This window comes from Fundulus heteroclitus, chromosome 19, assembly GCF_011125445.2.
Source record: "Fundulus heteroclitus isolate FHET01 chromosome 19, MU-UCD_Fhet_4.1, whole genome shotgun sequence".
Classification (NCBI taxonomy): domain Eukaryota; kingdom Metazoa; phylum Chordata; class Actinopteri; order Cyprinodontiformes; family Fundulidae; genus Fundulus; species Fundulus heteroclitus.
In genome coordinates, this window is record NC_046379.1 from 7,271,908 (window position 1) to 7,287,417 (window position 15,510).

The 15,510-nt window shown below is 41.5% G+C and overlaps 1 protein-coding gene across 3 annotated transcripts in view; it reads right to left on the bottom strand.

The window, feature by feature from the left end:
• The window catches only part of zfyve28 (zinc finger, FYVE domain containing 28), a 31,976-nt gene that overhangs the window by 15,844 nt on the left and 622 nt on the right, over positions 1 to 15,510 (bottom strand). The window lies entirely within an intron of this gene.

The following is a 15,510-nucleotide window of genomic DNA, read 5'->3' on the forward strand; positions in this document are numbered from 1 at the left end:
ACCTTAACAATTAATAAAACTGAACACTTCAATTCCTGGTTTATGTAGTAAACGGACCTCCTCCATCCTCTGAAAGCAGGCAAAGAGAGGTTTGGACAAGCAGTCGGCACAATCAGGTACTGCAGTTTAATATGAATCTGTAGAGACCTAAATATAATCAGGTAAGTGGGCCATTCTATAGGCCATCTTGCTCAACCACAGACTGCCAGAGAACTCTGCTGATTTATGAGCGCGAAATTCATTTTCAACAAGTATGTGAGAGGATTTAGGAAAGGGAAAAAAAAACGACTCTAATCCCAACAAGAGGAGTTAATTAGAGTTAATACAGTGTGAACACTTCTCAGTAGAGTTTGGATGTCTGGTCCTGCAAGAGGATTTGTGTCTTTATCTCTCACCCAAAATGACACTGTGGAAAATGCCTGAAATAAAAGCTTAGCGGGGTAAAAAAAAAAAAAGAAAAGTTTTTTTCTCTAAAAACAAAACAAAAAAAAAACGATGTAAAGTTCACAGGACAGCCCAACACTTCAAAAAGGGAACTAAAAGTAAGTAAAATGTTCTTAAAATTAGTACATTTTCCTTGATTTGAACAGCTGACTAACAGTATTTGCCAACAGAATGAGTATTTTTATCCCTAAAATAAGATAATTAGACATCCTGCACTTGAAATAAGACGATGGAGATGAATTGTTCTTATTTAAAGTGCAAAAATCTTATTCCATTGTCAAATAGTCATATTCACCTGCTCAAATCAAGGAAAAATACAAACATTTCAAGAAAATTGCACTTATTTTGAGTTCCCTTTTTGCAGTGTACCCCATGCACTGCAAAAACAGATCTAAAAATTTGTACAATTTTCTTAAAATGGGTGTTCAAAAAAAAAAAAAAAGGAAGAAAAAAAAAAAGAAAAAAAGAAAAGAAAGGGGGTTCACATCCATGAAAAGGCGTCCATGCTGACCAGGGAGCGTGAAAGGCACGGCCTGTCTCCGCACACTGGCTCATCTCATCACGCGTTCATTGTTGGAGGCGGTTTCCTTCCCTGGTGATTTCCTGAAACCTCTCAAGTCTTTTTTCCCAGAAGTTTGCAGTGTTTCCTGCGGCGCGACCCCACCCCCGGCGCTTGCTTTTCTCAGTGAATATGATACACGCTGCACTTCCCTCCTTGCCTCTCATCAATAATGAAACAAACAGAGAGGAGAAAACACGGAGGTTCATCCGACAGCCGCAACACCGAGGAAACAACAACGATCACGCGCCTTCTAGAAGGTTATTCACTTAGAGCCTATAACTTACACCAGACATCCTGATTCTTTTTCTCTTTTATTTAGAACTGATTGCACTTTGGACGCAACCAGAGAAAAAAATAATTAGCACCTCTAAAAAGCATCTCAAGCAATGCAGGTCAGAGATGTTACAGAACCCAGTTTCTCTTCCTGCTCAAAGACCCTCAGTGGGTTTGATTCCAGGCACGGCTACTGTAAAAAAAAGAAAAACAAAAAAAAAGAAAACAGCAACTCCTCAGCTTATTTCCCAGCTCAGCACTCACACTGGCATTGTTTGCCTGGCCAAGCTCAATCACACGGAGCAAATCATTACACTCTGTTCATGGTCCAACGTTGGAGTCGTGATCTGTACTAACGTGGTGTTTGGGAACGTTTTTTTATTTTAGACCAGCTGCATTCACTGGCCACTTTATTAGGTACACCCGGTTCGGTTTTACCCTCAGAACTATCTTACAAAGATTCAACAAAAACATTACTCTCAGATTTTGATCCATATTGAGAAAAAAGCGTCGCACAGTGGCTGCGTGTTTGTCGGCTACACATGCAGGATGAGGATCTCCTCTTCCACCAAATCCCAAAGGTGCTTAATTAGATTGAGATCTGGTGACTTTGCAGGCCACTGGAGCACAGAGAACTCAATGCCACGTTCAAGAAACCAGTTTACAAGATGATTTGAGCTAGAAGTAGCTGTCGCTTCATGCTTGCTCAGTATGAGGGATTGCTGCAAAGCCATGGACAATGCAGACGACTCTCCCTGTGGCTCTACACTTCTCCAGGAGTGTATGCTGCTTATTGGGACTTTGATGCAATCAACTAGTTCCCTTATATAGGACATTTTTGACCAATCTGTATAATATGATTGAATTTGACTTTGTAAAGTGCCTCGAGATGACATGTTTCATGAATTGGCGCTATATAAATAAAATTGATTGGAATAGAAGTAGCAATCAAAAGATGGGTCCACTGTGTTCAGAGAGAGATGAACATGGGCCACAACGATACTCAGGTAAGCTGTGATGTTAAATGATGCTCAGTGGGTCATTTTCACACCGCCAGCAGCCTGAATTGTTGATTCAAGGCAGGACAGATCCCTTGCTTTCATGTTGTTTACGTCAAATTCTTTCTCCAGCAGGTCAACGCTGGACCAGGCAACGTTTTCTGATCTCCTGTTCTCCTACTTTGGTGATCTTGAGCAAACCGACGCCACCGTTTCCAGACCTGAGTTGACAGGAGCGGCACCCGGTGTGATCTTCTGCTGTCGTAGTCCATCTGTTTCATGGTCTGACATGTTGTGGACTCACAGCTGGCCTTCTGCATACCTTGTTTGTAACAAGTTGTTATCTGGGCTGCTGCTGCTTTTTTTAATTTATCGTCTTGAACCGGCCTGCAAAAATTCCCTGCGACATCCGACATCAATAGGACGTTTTTATCCACAAAACAGCATATTTTCTGTTTTCCGGCCGTTTTTTAAAATCCTGAAATCGTTCTGCTAACCCGTTTCTGTAAAAATCAGATCAGCAAAGTCACATTCAAAGTAATTTAAATCCCCTCCGTTTTCTCCATTCTGATGCTCAGTGTAAATTTGAGAAAGTCCTCTACTCCACATCTGGAAGCCTTGATGCAAGGAGTTGGGGTCATCTGACTGGCTGAGTTTGTGCTAACCAACAACTGAACAGCTGATAAAAGCGTCTCGTGAGTCTGTTTTCAGAATCATAATCGAAAACCTTATTGAACATTTACAACAAATCCCACGAGGGTATTTGCGATTGAGCAAACGGGAAGGGCTAATAGAAAATGAGCACAGAGTTGATCCTAATGGTCCTGTCAGAAACCAAACTTACCACAACATGGAGGCTTTATATCTGCATCCAAACCTATGGTTCTCTAGCCTGGCCAGCCAGACTCAGTTCTGCTTTGCTATACAGCGAACTGACCCCAACTTCAGCCGCATCGAAGGCCCTTTAAAATGTACAACATATATATGGGTTCATTTAGAACAGCGGTCACCAAGCTTTTTGAAACTGAGAGCTACTTCATTGGTACTGTGTCATACCAGTACTGACCTTCAAAGTCAAAGTATCTTTATTAGTCTCCCTTGGGAGACATTTGCCTTGGATACATGGATCAGCTGCATCGCACTACATCTTCAACCACTAATAAAGTAAAATAATAAAATATACAATAGCAACAACAGTTCATAAATCACGGTTCGACTAACATATTAGACGATCATGTTAAAATCAGTGCAACTCGACCTTTAAAAGTAGAACACATTCAAACACCACTGGGCTCCCAGTTTGCTGCTGTAGATCATTAGAGACCATAGATGAGGCTGCCGTCCTCTTCCCCTTTGAACTAGAAGAGTCAGAGCTCATCTTAACTTTATGCAAAATAAACACATTTCTCATGCTTTTTTTTAAGATTAGTGTAATTTTTAAATCTATATAAACTATTATAATGAGGAGGAGCAACGTCATGAAATGACATTTCAGATGCAGCTCCCTGGATGGTTTTCCCATCTTTAGAACAAGCAATTTAACAGTAACACTGCACTACTACTAATGAACATTGCCATGAATGTGTCAGTATTAGCTACACAGCTAATTTTCAACTGTTTTCAACCATGTGTATAAGGTCTCCAAATATTACAGCATTTAGTAAAACATAAAAGCTGACAACAAATCTCAAACTTCATACTTTTTGTATAACTTAAAAAGTCTTAGATATGCGCATACACGGGTCAAAAGCTCGGACTCACTCCCCCACTCAACTGAATGAGAAAGTTAGCATTAAATGCAGCTCACAGTTCAAGACACTAACATTTAAACTTTAGTCACTAACATATACGTCTTAACAACAATATAAAAGGCTTTTAGCTCGACTCGCGCCTTCAGTCACCTTTTAACTAGCTATGAACCTCATTTGGCAAATATAATATCAAGCCATTCATTTTAAAGAGAAACTTCAGTTACTTTAAAGCCGTATTGTGTAAGATTTTCATCTAGTGGTGCGCTAAATTAATTACAAACGACCTCGCCGTTAAGCGCGTAATAACTACTAAAGAAGCAGCGGAGTATGACAATGTCAACATGTCTTCTATGTATTAGCTACTGCTAACAGTTAGCAGTAGCTAATAGCTACGGTCATAATGAGAAATGGTTTTAGGCACTGTTGACAAATAAACTTGTAAATTCTGAGTCAGGTTTTTTTGGGTTAGTTTCTGAACGTGCAATTGCTTTTTTGGGCTCTAAAAAACGACTATAAACATGAGTAAAGAGACCAGTTCTCGCTGCTGCACTGCAGTGAACTCCACTGGTAATAATAGCTGATATAGACTCTCGTTTTCTCCCATTTATTACTTCTTTTTCGTTTCTTGGTTACTTTCTCTTCCCTCTCGCTGGGCAGAAAGTATGAATGGTCCTTAATTTCAACAGAAAACGGCAAATAGAACGATCTACGGTCATCTTTGCTTGTTTATATTCACCTCCTCTAATGACAGCACGTCCTCATATAGGCGACTGATAGGGGAAAAAGCGTTTGGCTGACAAGTTTGTCCCCTTTCGGCTAGTGAAATCAGAAATAGCGACACAACATAGTGCCTCCAGGCGGGCACACCGACACCTACGTATTTATAAACTACTAATTCTGAATTATGAAAACGGTTTCAGTTTTGATGTGAGGTCAGAATATGTATTTTTAAAAGCAATACTTGATTCTTGCCAGTTAAAAGCCAAATTAGTTACACACTGTCCCTTTAAGTTTTGTTCTTTTTTTAGGAGTTTATTAATAGTATTCATCATACTACTGTCGGCAGATAATCACCAAACAGCAGGAGGTGCTGTTGCCACGTTAAGAAGGCCTATGTTTCCTCTGAGCAACGTTGAACACGGTGACATAAACCAACAAAGACACAGATTTGACTGGACATCTCCACAACAATGAGTGAGAGCGTGGTACTGAATAAATGCCACGATGACTAAACAGGAAACAGATAGTGGGAGAAAACCTTCCTTCCAGCCCAGAAACGGCCCACAGACTGATGGCATGTTGGACGCATAGAGGCGGACGCTGAATGACGAAGAGGAGCTGGAGACAGCTGTTATCCTGTCGTCTCCTCCTGCTGTACTCCTCACATAGGACGAGACATTCCCGAGCGTTGAATCATGGTGGGGGAGTCAAAAACGGACCACGTTTGTTGCAGAACGATCTGGTTTAAAATAGGCAGCAAAGTGTGAGCTGAATGCTTAATCTACGCGGACTGATGGCTCATTGTGGACTTGAAAGGAAATATGGAGGAACTGGCCCATGTGATCGACCTGAAGCCTGTTGCACCAGCTGTTCAAACTTGGCCTGGTTAAAGCTGGAGTCAAGAAGAGAAACAGAAACAAATACTGAGGTGGAGGTCCCTCTTCGCAGCAGGAGGATCTGCACCAAACAAGTGATAAAAAAAGGGCTTTTAAATCTACTGCCAGGCTCAACATCAAGCTCATAAAAAAATAACTTGTCTAAAGTGAAGCATTTAGAGGAAAGCCATGTTAATCTAAATTGTTCGGGCTCCATAAACGGCTTTAGTCGCAGCCCTTCTTGATTGGTTTTGACTGAAGACCACACAGACGCGAGGCAGAAACCAATTACTGACTCAGCTGGATTTCCAGGGTGCAGAGGACAGGCCTTTAATAAAGCATGGCATGGTCCTGAGTGGGATATTCAGATTCATGGCAATACACGATGGAGGCTCAGGACAGTTTTGTAAAACCTTAAACAGAGGAGGAGGCTTTAGGTTCCAACTCTCAAAAAAAAAACTTACAACACAGATATAGAATTAATTCTGGCCAATCATCACCTCAATTCTCACCCTCATATGGGTGATCAAAACATCGCTCCTTTAACCCAAGCCAATAACGACCCTAACGACTCCTCGTTACAGAGGAGTGGACCAGTTTTGGTTCAATCTGCTGTCTTAATGGCTTTAACGACCGCCCATTACTAAGGGTTGAATTTGCATGTTATCTAAGCCATTACAAGGCCTTTGTTTGGGCAGTAGTATAAAGCTTGGTACTCATCATTACTCCAGACCTTTTGAATTGAGAAAGCTTCCTGGAGAGGAAGCGAAACGTCTTCATCTACGGAAAACAAGTCCAGTTGCTTTGTTTTTTTTTTACTTTTTTTGGAATACACGATGGAGTTAGGTGAAGCTCTGGAAACGGACTGCCTCGCTGTTAAAACAAGAGCGGTATGTGAGAATCAGCAGGTTAAAGCTGCACACACTTCACAAATGGTTTCTGGAAGAGATGTGTCCCACTGTGGGACTAGTGGGGGGGGGGGGGGGGGTGAGGACATCTTCAGAGGTCTGAAAAGATTCCCTTTTTACAAAACTTTTCTGAATCCTGAGCCGTCAAGGTGCGTCATCATCACCACCAATGACATCTCCACCCCACAGAGGAGGTGAAATGATTCAGCAGATTCGGCCGGTGTCTGCTGTGGCGAACCAGTCCCCCGTTACAGAGATGCTGTCAGTTGTCCTGGGTGACCTCTCTCTGAATCTCCCTCCACTGCGGTAACAAACCCTTCATTTCAGACGGCCAACATCCCACAAGTTCGTCCAAAGTGACAATTACAGTTGAGCCCCCCTCAATAACAGAAACTCACCATGACTCAGTAAAAAAAAAAAATCCAAATGGAGTCCAGAAGAAGAGATGGGAGCAGGATTCTTATTAAAATCTGTCAGTGCGAGGGGCTCGCTGCTGTGCGATCAAGGTTTTCATCATATCGACCAGAGCTGCTGATTCTGGGCTTCATTTCTATTCAGGCTGCAACAGACGATGACGGCTGTCAGGCTAATGCTTCCTGAGCGTCCGCCGCAGCGCTGCATGCATACTGAGCCCACTTAAGGGACTTATGAGAAACCTTGGCTTTGCCCTCCATACTCTATTCCAGGCTCAATTTGCTGCTTTCTGGCTGCCTTCCAGGGATCAGAGGAAAATATTGTGTCGGGAAACCAGTTACCTCTGTTTTCATTCAAATCCACTGGCAGACCGGCTTAAAATTTTAAAATAAAAAATAAAAAGGCCGGATACAGTTGGTTCGTTTCTTTTTGTTATTTAAAGCAGAAGAGCTACAGCAAGAATTAGATGATTTGTTTTAGTAAGAGACTAAATTCATTTATATTCATTTTGTTAAAACATGAAACTCTCTGAGAATGCGGGCGTCTTGCTGAAGCAGCTGCGTTGAGTCATTCCTTTCATGTTCAGCCTCCATCAGGGCTTTACCTCCTACTGCAGAGCTATTGCTGGTGATTTTTCAACCAGAAACTCGCTTCCAGAACCGTTCAGCCATAGGTGTGAGTTTAAAAAAAATCTCAGTTTGAATGTCCCTCTATGGAAAGGCTGTGACTTCTCAGAGCTCACTGACCACCACAGTCGGTCTCCATGATTGCACGTTAAGCTGCGTCTCTTTCCTAGACGTTTTGCTGCCATCGAACTCCATGTACACCGACATTTTTCCACCCCACAGGTTTGCCAAGCTCAGACATTTTCCTGAATGAAGTCAGAGACAGAAATATGGCTTATTCTTCATTGTTTCACTCCCATAGAAAGTATGGATGCACAGATATGAAATGCTGGACCGATAGCGATACTGCGGTTATGTCTGATAACCGATGTCTTCCGATGTGTGTATATATGTATAGACACGCACATTTAAGTTTCCGTGATGGTCAAATTTTGTACCGACTGAAAACTATGCTAACTGAATTCCAAAAAAAGTAAAAAACAAAGCAGCTGGACTTGTTTTCCGTAATTGAAGACGTTTCGCTTCCTCTCTAGGAAGCTTTCTCAATTCAAAAAGTCTGGAGTACTCCACATTACTCCAGACTTTTTGAATTGAGTAAGCTTCCTGGAGAGGAAGCGAAACATCTTTATTTACGGAAAACAAGTCCAGTTACTTTGTTTTTTTACTTTTTTTGGAATGACCATGACCTGGATGACTGAGAATCTTCACCAGCATATGCTAACTGAATTTTTGTCTGTGGGGTATAGTCTAAACTTATTCGCTGCTTTTCGTATGTCTTAAGTCGACACTGTAAAAAATGACCACACTGCTGAAAACACCACAATCCTGGCTGTAATGCATCACTGTCACATGACCAAACAAAAACTCCCTCCCCCTCTTTGAAACACAGGCACAAGGGCAACTAGATGGAAATAAACATCGGTTGTTATTATCGGCCAATACCGATGTTAATACCGATATATCATGCATCCCTAATAGAAGGTATTCCTAGTTCAGTGCCTCTAGGTTCAGCTTTGGCTCCTACCTGGAGAAAGCCTTTGACAGAAGTGTTTCCACCTAAACTCCTGTGTATTATTTATTATTTTATTTTTCTTGGTTCCCGCAGAAAGTATTCCTGGCTCAATGCCTCTTGGTCTAGCTGTGTCTCCTTCCTGGATGGAGTCATTGGTGTACCAATTGTGCTGAAGCACCACTAGCTCAATGCTTTTATGTCTCTTTGGCATCTCCCTCACTTCTGGATGAAGCTACGGAGAGATATTGTTGCTATTAACTCTGTGACTCTTAGTTTTCCTTTCCCACAGAAAGTACTCCTGGCTCAGTGAAGCGAGTTGGTCTTGTTCACGGTTGCCTGACCGATAACATTTTAATAAACATTATTAAATTAATTATTATTTTGACTGTCCTGAATGGATTTAATCGAACTGTAAGTCTAGGACATTTGTTGTAAACCAGTTTTCTATAAATACACCGAATACATTTTGAAATGAAAGCAGAGACTGCAGACTTGATTTAACTCATTGACTTAATATACTCAGAGCGGCCTGCCCATCTGGACTGCTGGTATAATCTATGTGCTTGTCTCATCTCAGAGCCGACCTAATCTGCCATTTGGACCGCAGCAACGACCCAAACATGTGCCCGTCTCATCGTATAGCAGACAGAGGTAAAATAAGGGTCCACAGAGGATTTAGGTGGATAGAAGGCATGCCCAGGATGTTCTGGTGGTCATGGGGAGCAGACCTTTCCAACAACCACAAGGACGTTCTTATGCAAGACGTAATCTGGTTACACAATCCAGAATAGATGCTAAAACTGTGGCAGCACAGGGAAAGCACAATTTGAATCTAAAAAAAAAAAAAAACACCAAACGACTTGACGGCTTTTATACGACCACTCGACGTATGAACAAAAAGATGACAACGTATGACTAAACTCAAGGAAACGATTGAAATAAACAGAATTAAAACTCAGCCGAGGATCTGAATGATTCATGGAGAAGCTATTTTTGTCCACAGCGTTCCCTGTCATGAAAAGTGACTGAGAGTGGGCACCGTCCAGGCTGTCCAAACACACACACACACACACACACACACACACACACACACACACACACACACACCGGCAGCCATGACGGGCAGTGGAATGTGCGTGCGACTGCTTTCTTTAGGGACCGGCTGCAGCCTCATCGGTGCGTTGGGACCGTCTGACTTCAGAAGCATCCACACTTCTTCAAAACAGGTTGTCACCAAAATAAAAGTTCAATTTTGCCATCGAATACCTGGCATTCTTTGCCCCGTCACATTCTTTGTATATTTTCAGTCGACTTACTTACCATCGAAATTATATGCCTTCATTCTGAAACAAAAACACAGGTTGTTGTTTTGTTTTTTTCAGAAGATCACACTTCTTTTATATTTAACCACATCATTTCCAACATCCTTGGAGGGACAGTATATATATATATATATATATATATATATATATATATATATATATATATATATATATATATTCAGTAGTTCAGTAGTATATATATATATATTAGGGCTGGGCAAGTTAACGCGTTAATTTCGCGTTAATTCATTAGACTATTAACGGCGATATTTATTTTATCGCGCATTAACGCATGTTGCTCACATGCTTTCAGTCAGTGTCAGTCAGCAGGCGCGCTGACTGCAGCGCGCTGTCACGGCAGCACTCTCCCGCTCCCCCTCCCCTCTCGTACATGGCTCAGCGGCGCCAGCCAATCAGCACGCAGGCTCAGCCTGGCCCGCCCACTCAGCTTTCACACAAACTTAACAAAGAAACAGCTGAGAGAGACCGCAGCAGCGAAAAAACATGAACAGGGGAAGTAGCACCGTTTGGCTTTATTTTAATACCGTAAATGAAATCAAGCTGTATGTTTTGTAAAAAGCCGGTTCATTTCAGTGGAAACACAACAAATTTATCTAAGCACGTGAAAAAACATGAAAACGTCGAGCCCCAGAAACGGAGAGAGGAGAGGAAACTTCTCTCACTGCCCCGACAGACCCACAGACGTCTCTGACTGAGGCGTTTCAGTCCTCCATGGAACATCCAGGTAGATCAGTGGATGGATGGATGGATGGATGGATGGATGTTACTGGAGCCCACACATAACATGTAATTAAGACATTGAAAGAACCCAGTACATATATTAAAAAGTGTTATTTAAGATAAGATAACATTAGCTAATCCTTTTTTTATCCCACGACGGGGAAATTTATAGGATTAAAGCAACAGGCAGGTGCACACAACACAGACAAAATTACATAAGGATTGAAATATATAAGAGGTGGATTAGCGAAAAAACACTGAACATAACATTATTATTATTATTATTATTTAATTGTAAGAAAATAAAAACCACAAAACCCAAAAGGTCAACAGTTTCATGATACATCAAGCTTAGGGACTGGCTAATATACAGCAGGTCAAAAAAGGCCATATTTTGGCTGCAGTGCTTGCTGTTCTCTTATGAAGAAAAGATCAACTAGTGCACTAAATTCAATAGATGGGTTGAAAATATCCAGTATAAAATAAGTGCTACAAATGTTACAACACTTTTGTTCATATGGCAGCAGAACATTAAAATAAAAGTGCTCTTTACACTACTTTTGAATTCATTCTTGGAGTTTGTAAATACAATGCGATTAATCGCGATTAATCAGGGCGATTAATCGCGATTAAATATTTTAATCGTTGCCCAGCCCTAATATATATATATATAAATAAAGGGTTTTAATAGTTAATACTAATTGCACATCTACCAAGGAGATAAGGAGGAGAGGATGAGAGAGAGGAGAGAGATGAGAGAGAGAGGAAGATAGAGAGAGAGCGAGTATATGAGAGAGAGAGAGAGAGACACACAGAGGAAGAGAAGAGAGAGACACACAGAGAGATAGGAGAGATAATGATAGACATAGAATATAGATAGATATACAGATATAGACACATATAGATAGAGAGATATATATATATAGAGATAGACACACACGAGAGTAGAGAGAGGAGACACACAGAATAGAGATAGAGAGAACACACAGACATGAGAGAGAGAGATATAGCGAGATAGGAGAGATATAGAGAGAGAGAAGAGAGAGAGAGAGAGAGAGATAGAGAGAGAGAGGAGAGAGAGATAGAGATCACAGACAGAGATAGAGAGAGAGAAGAGAGATACCCACAGAGAAGAGAGAGAGAGACAGAGATAGACACAGATAGAGAGAGAGAGACACACCAGAGAGATAGAGAATAGACATAGAGGACACAGATATATATATAAATAAAGGGTTTTAATAGTTAATACTAATTGCACATCTACAATCCTTCTTTCTGGCCCAAAATAAGAGCGGGGACAGTATTTATCTCCTGGCTGCTCCGCAGACAAAGGGCACCTTGGATAAACGCTTTACGTTTATCATCAGAGACCATACAGGGGAGATTTGAAGCACCTCTGATCAAAGAGCATAGCAATTACTATCAGCGGAAGCAAGGTGAAGACGTTGAGAGCAAAGGTCAGGATCCCTGTTCTCTGTGATGCCTTAAATCTCACTCCTCTCCTTCTCGGCCGTACAGCTGGTTTCCTGCAATCCTCGCACGCCTCGGACAGCGGAGACCCTGATTCCAACCGTCCGGCGGTGAATTTAGAAAGGCTTTTCAGTCGCCGGACCTGCCTCCATCTGCGCTGGGGTCAGCTCGGTAAATCCCCCACAGCTGACACCAAATCAATTACCGCACGGCCAGTGGGTAAGCAGAATGGGATGTTCACAAAGAACTGCAGAAACTGTCCTAAATATGAGGCCAGAGCGCTCACCCCCCCACCCCACGCTGGGAACCAGAACCAGAACCTACCCTGCAGAGAAAAAACCTGACAGCCCAGCTCAACACTACCCTCAACACTACCTTACTCTGCAGCAGGCTGACAATAGTCCTTCATGTAGGGTTTACCGAAAGAGTTGCAAAAACCTAATAATCGAGACAATAACAAATCAAACTTCCCACAGACTTCAGTAAAGTTAATCAAAGCTGTACCTGAAGATCGTTTTCACATTAAACTCCCATGGAGATGCTTGAGTTAAAAACCCATTTAGGCTCGGGGTTCTGGTTTAATGAGACCAGAATTGTAAATAACATGGTTACATGTGTAAGACATAAGGAAAAGCTACACCATCCTCGCTGTGAAGTACGGAGCTGGAGGCATCATGTGGTGGAGAAGAACGCTGCAAGATTTACAAATGGTTTGAATAATTGTTTATCCAAATACTTTATTAAACTGTATGATTTTGAATCCGATGACGTTGCAGAATTCAACACTTTAATTAGTACGCTGATAACATACGAAACATGAAGCCCTGTCCTTCCCAACCGTGTTCAGTAGTGGTTTAAAATTAAAGAAGCAAAGTATAAACATGGAAGAAAACACATGTTTTAAAACATTATCCCCATCGTGGGACAATATAGGCTATTTCTATTATTTTCTATTATTTTCTATAGGTGGAAAAAAAACTATTAGAAATTTAAGAAAGAGTAGTTAACAGCAGGTTAATAAAAATAAAAATCATATTTCATTATCTCCCAATGAAACATGATCTTTTTCAAGAGTTTCTCTCTTTTGAAATGATTGTGTATCCCATTAAAAATAGCAAGGGGTGCCTTTCAACAACAGCGTACCTCTCACTAACATGCTTATTATCCATCTGCTTTCAGCTTTTGGTCGATCAGTTTCTATAATTTCTAACGCATTTCATTTCTTTATTTCCACAAACGTTCATACAGACGTATAAAACCCCATTAAACATAAATTCCTGCCTGGCTGGATTTCTGCTCCACCTGACGCCCCAAAACTCCCGCTTCCTCTTTCATAGCCTAGCCTGAACACGGTCCTGTTGAAAAACTGGCCTCCTCACTCCGATAATCCACTAATAAATCGGTGTTGCACTGGCGTTTTAACACTTTCTGAAAGGTGCTCAGAAAGGACAAATAATAATATCACAGCCAGAAAAAGGAGGAAGCACAATTCCCCCGGACAGAGCTGCACACTGCTCTCTCTGACGGTCTGAGCTGGGATTGTGTAGCAGGGGGCCGAAACAAGAAAAGCCTTTCACTGGAGGAGGGGGGGGGGGGACTTATCCAGGGTGGAACAGAGCTGCTCTGGAAATATCAATATCCCGGCTTCAGTCAACGGAGCGTGCTGACTCAGCACTTTTCTATCTCCAGGAGGACATAGTTCAGAGATAAAATTGCTTACTGTTGATGCTCAATGACTAAACCGCAGTCTTCAATGAGAGCGGGGAGAATATGAGAGGATTGGGGTAGATTGCTGCAAAAAGTAGCAAAAGAAAGAAAAAAAAAATAGTCCCTTCTTTCATTTCAGCCGTTTTAAGTCTACCGACATCATCACGGAGGCTTGATTCACCTCTCTGCCACTCGTTTAGGGGCCGGGCCGGGTCGTTCCAATCCCACGGACAGATGCAGGATTCTGCTAATTCCCAGGGAGGCTGCAGTTTGCCAGAGAGGACGCTGATGCAACCTCCCAGCAGGTCAGAGGCGGCGGTTATTACGAAGGTTAACAACGCATGTGGTAAGGCCCACGGCACTTTGGTCTGACCACAACAGAAGCACGTGATTTAGCGCCGACACAAAGTGACGCAGGTGCATGGTCAAGAGCAGGTGGATGACATGTAATCACAGGTCTTTTTCCTCTAAGCCTGCATGACATAACCGTGACAGCAGAGAGAGAAAGAGAGAGACTGACTTGTCAGCTCGTTTGTCTCATTGATGTACATGATAAGGAACCGTTTAGGCAAAAATCACTGAATTAGAAATGGGTGCAATCGGATTAAAACTCTTCAGTTTCTCGTGGCACCAGCGTCATCACCTGTTACGACGCCTGGAGCTCTTGACATGCTCTGACTGTGGGTCGAAATTCCACACGGCCTAAAGTTAACAAAAACACTGGACAAGAATTTGCGTCCTGGAGAGTCGTCCACACATTCAGCCAAGCTTTCTCTGCTGCAGTCGGGGTATTGCTGAAAGTGTTCGTTTAACGAGACAAACAGGCGTTTAATACTTCCTTCTGCCGGTTTCTGGGTGCAGAAACCGGCAGAAGTTTCTTTTTCCTCCTTAAAAAGATAAATAAAGTGTTATTAAGGAGGTAACCCACACAGGTCAGAGCGTCCATCCCTTCACAACAACTTAAAAAAGTTCTTACGGCTGATTGGGAAGTTAGTTAGTTATGAGTTTCAGATCATCTGTGAACTATCAGTTCATCAGAAAAGTAAAAAAAAAATGTGCCTCTGTGGAGCATCACATTTTTTTAAATTGTTTTTTAATTTCTTTAACAACCACATCCATCCAGGACAGCATGCAAAGTCATGCTACTGAGCTGGATAAAACTAACGCACGAGGAAAAGCGAGGATGTTGGAGTCGCGGTTTGTTCAACTCCCTTGCTCCTGAAGCAGTAACAAAAAACAACAACAACAACTTTTGATCTTTATAATCTGTATAATCTGACCCAATCTGTATAATATGATTGAACTTGACTTTGTAAAGTCATGATTTGGCGCTATATAAATAAAATTTAATTGAATTGAACTTTAGCTGAACATTTTACTGAATGCCCAACTTATTTGTTGGACGGCAATGTCTTTAATTTGTTGAATCTTGCTGCCGAGTCTATCTATAAGCTGAACATCACAATCCACGTCCTACAACAAAGGGCTAATCAGTAACACATAACGTAAGTTTAAATCAATGCAGTTGTTTACAAAGCTGTGAAAAGCTTTTGGTGTTTGTTTTTTAAAAAAATACTTTCAAGTAAAATTATTTTTATATATAGCTGACATAACCAGTCGCAATGATGTTTGATAATTACATATCAATTAATGTCACACTGATCTTTATAATAATAATAATACTAAC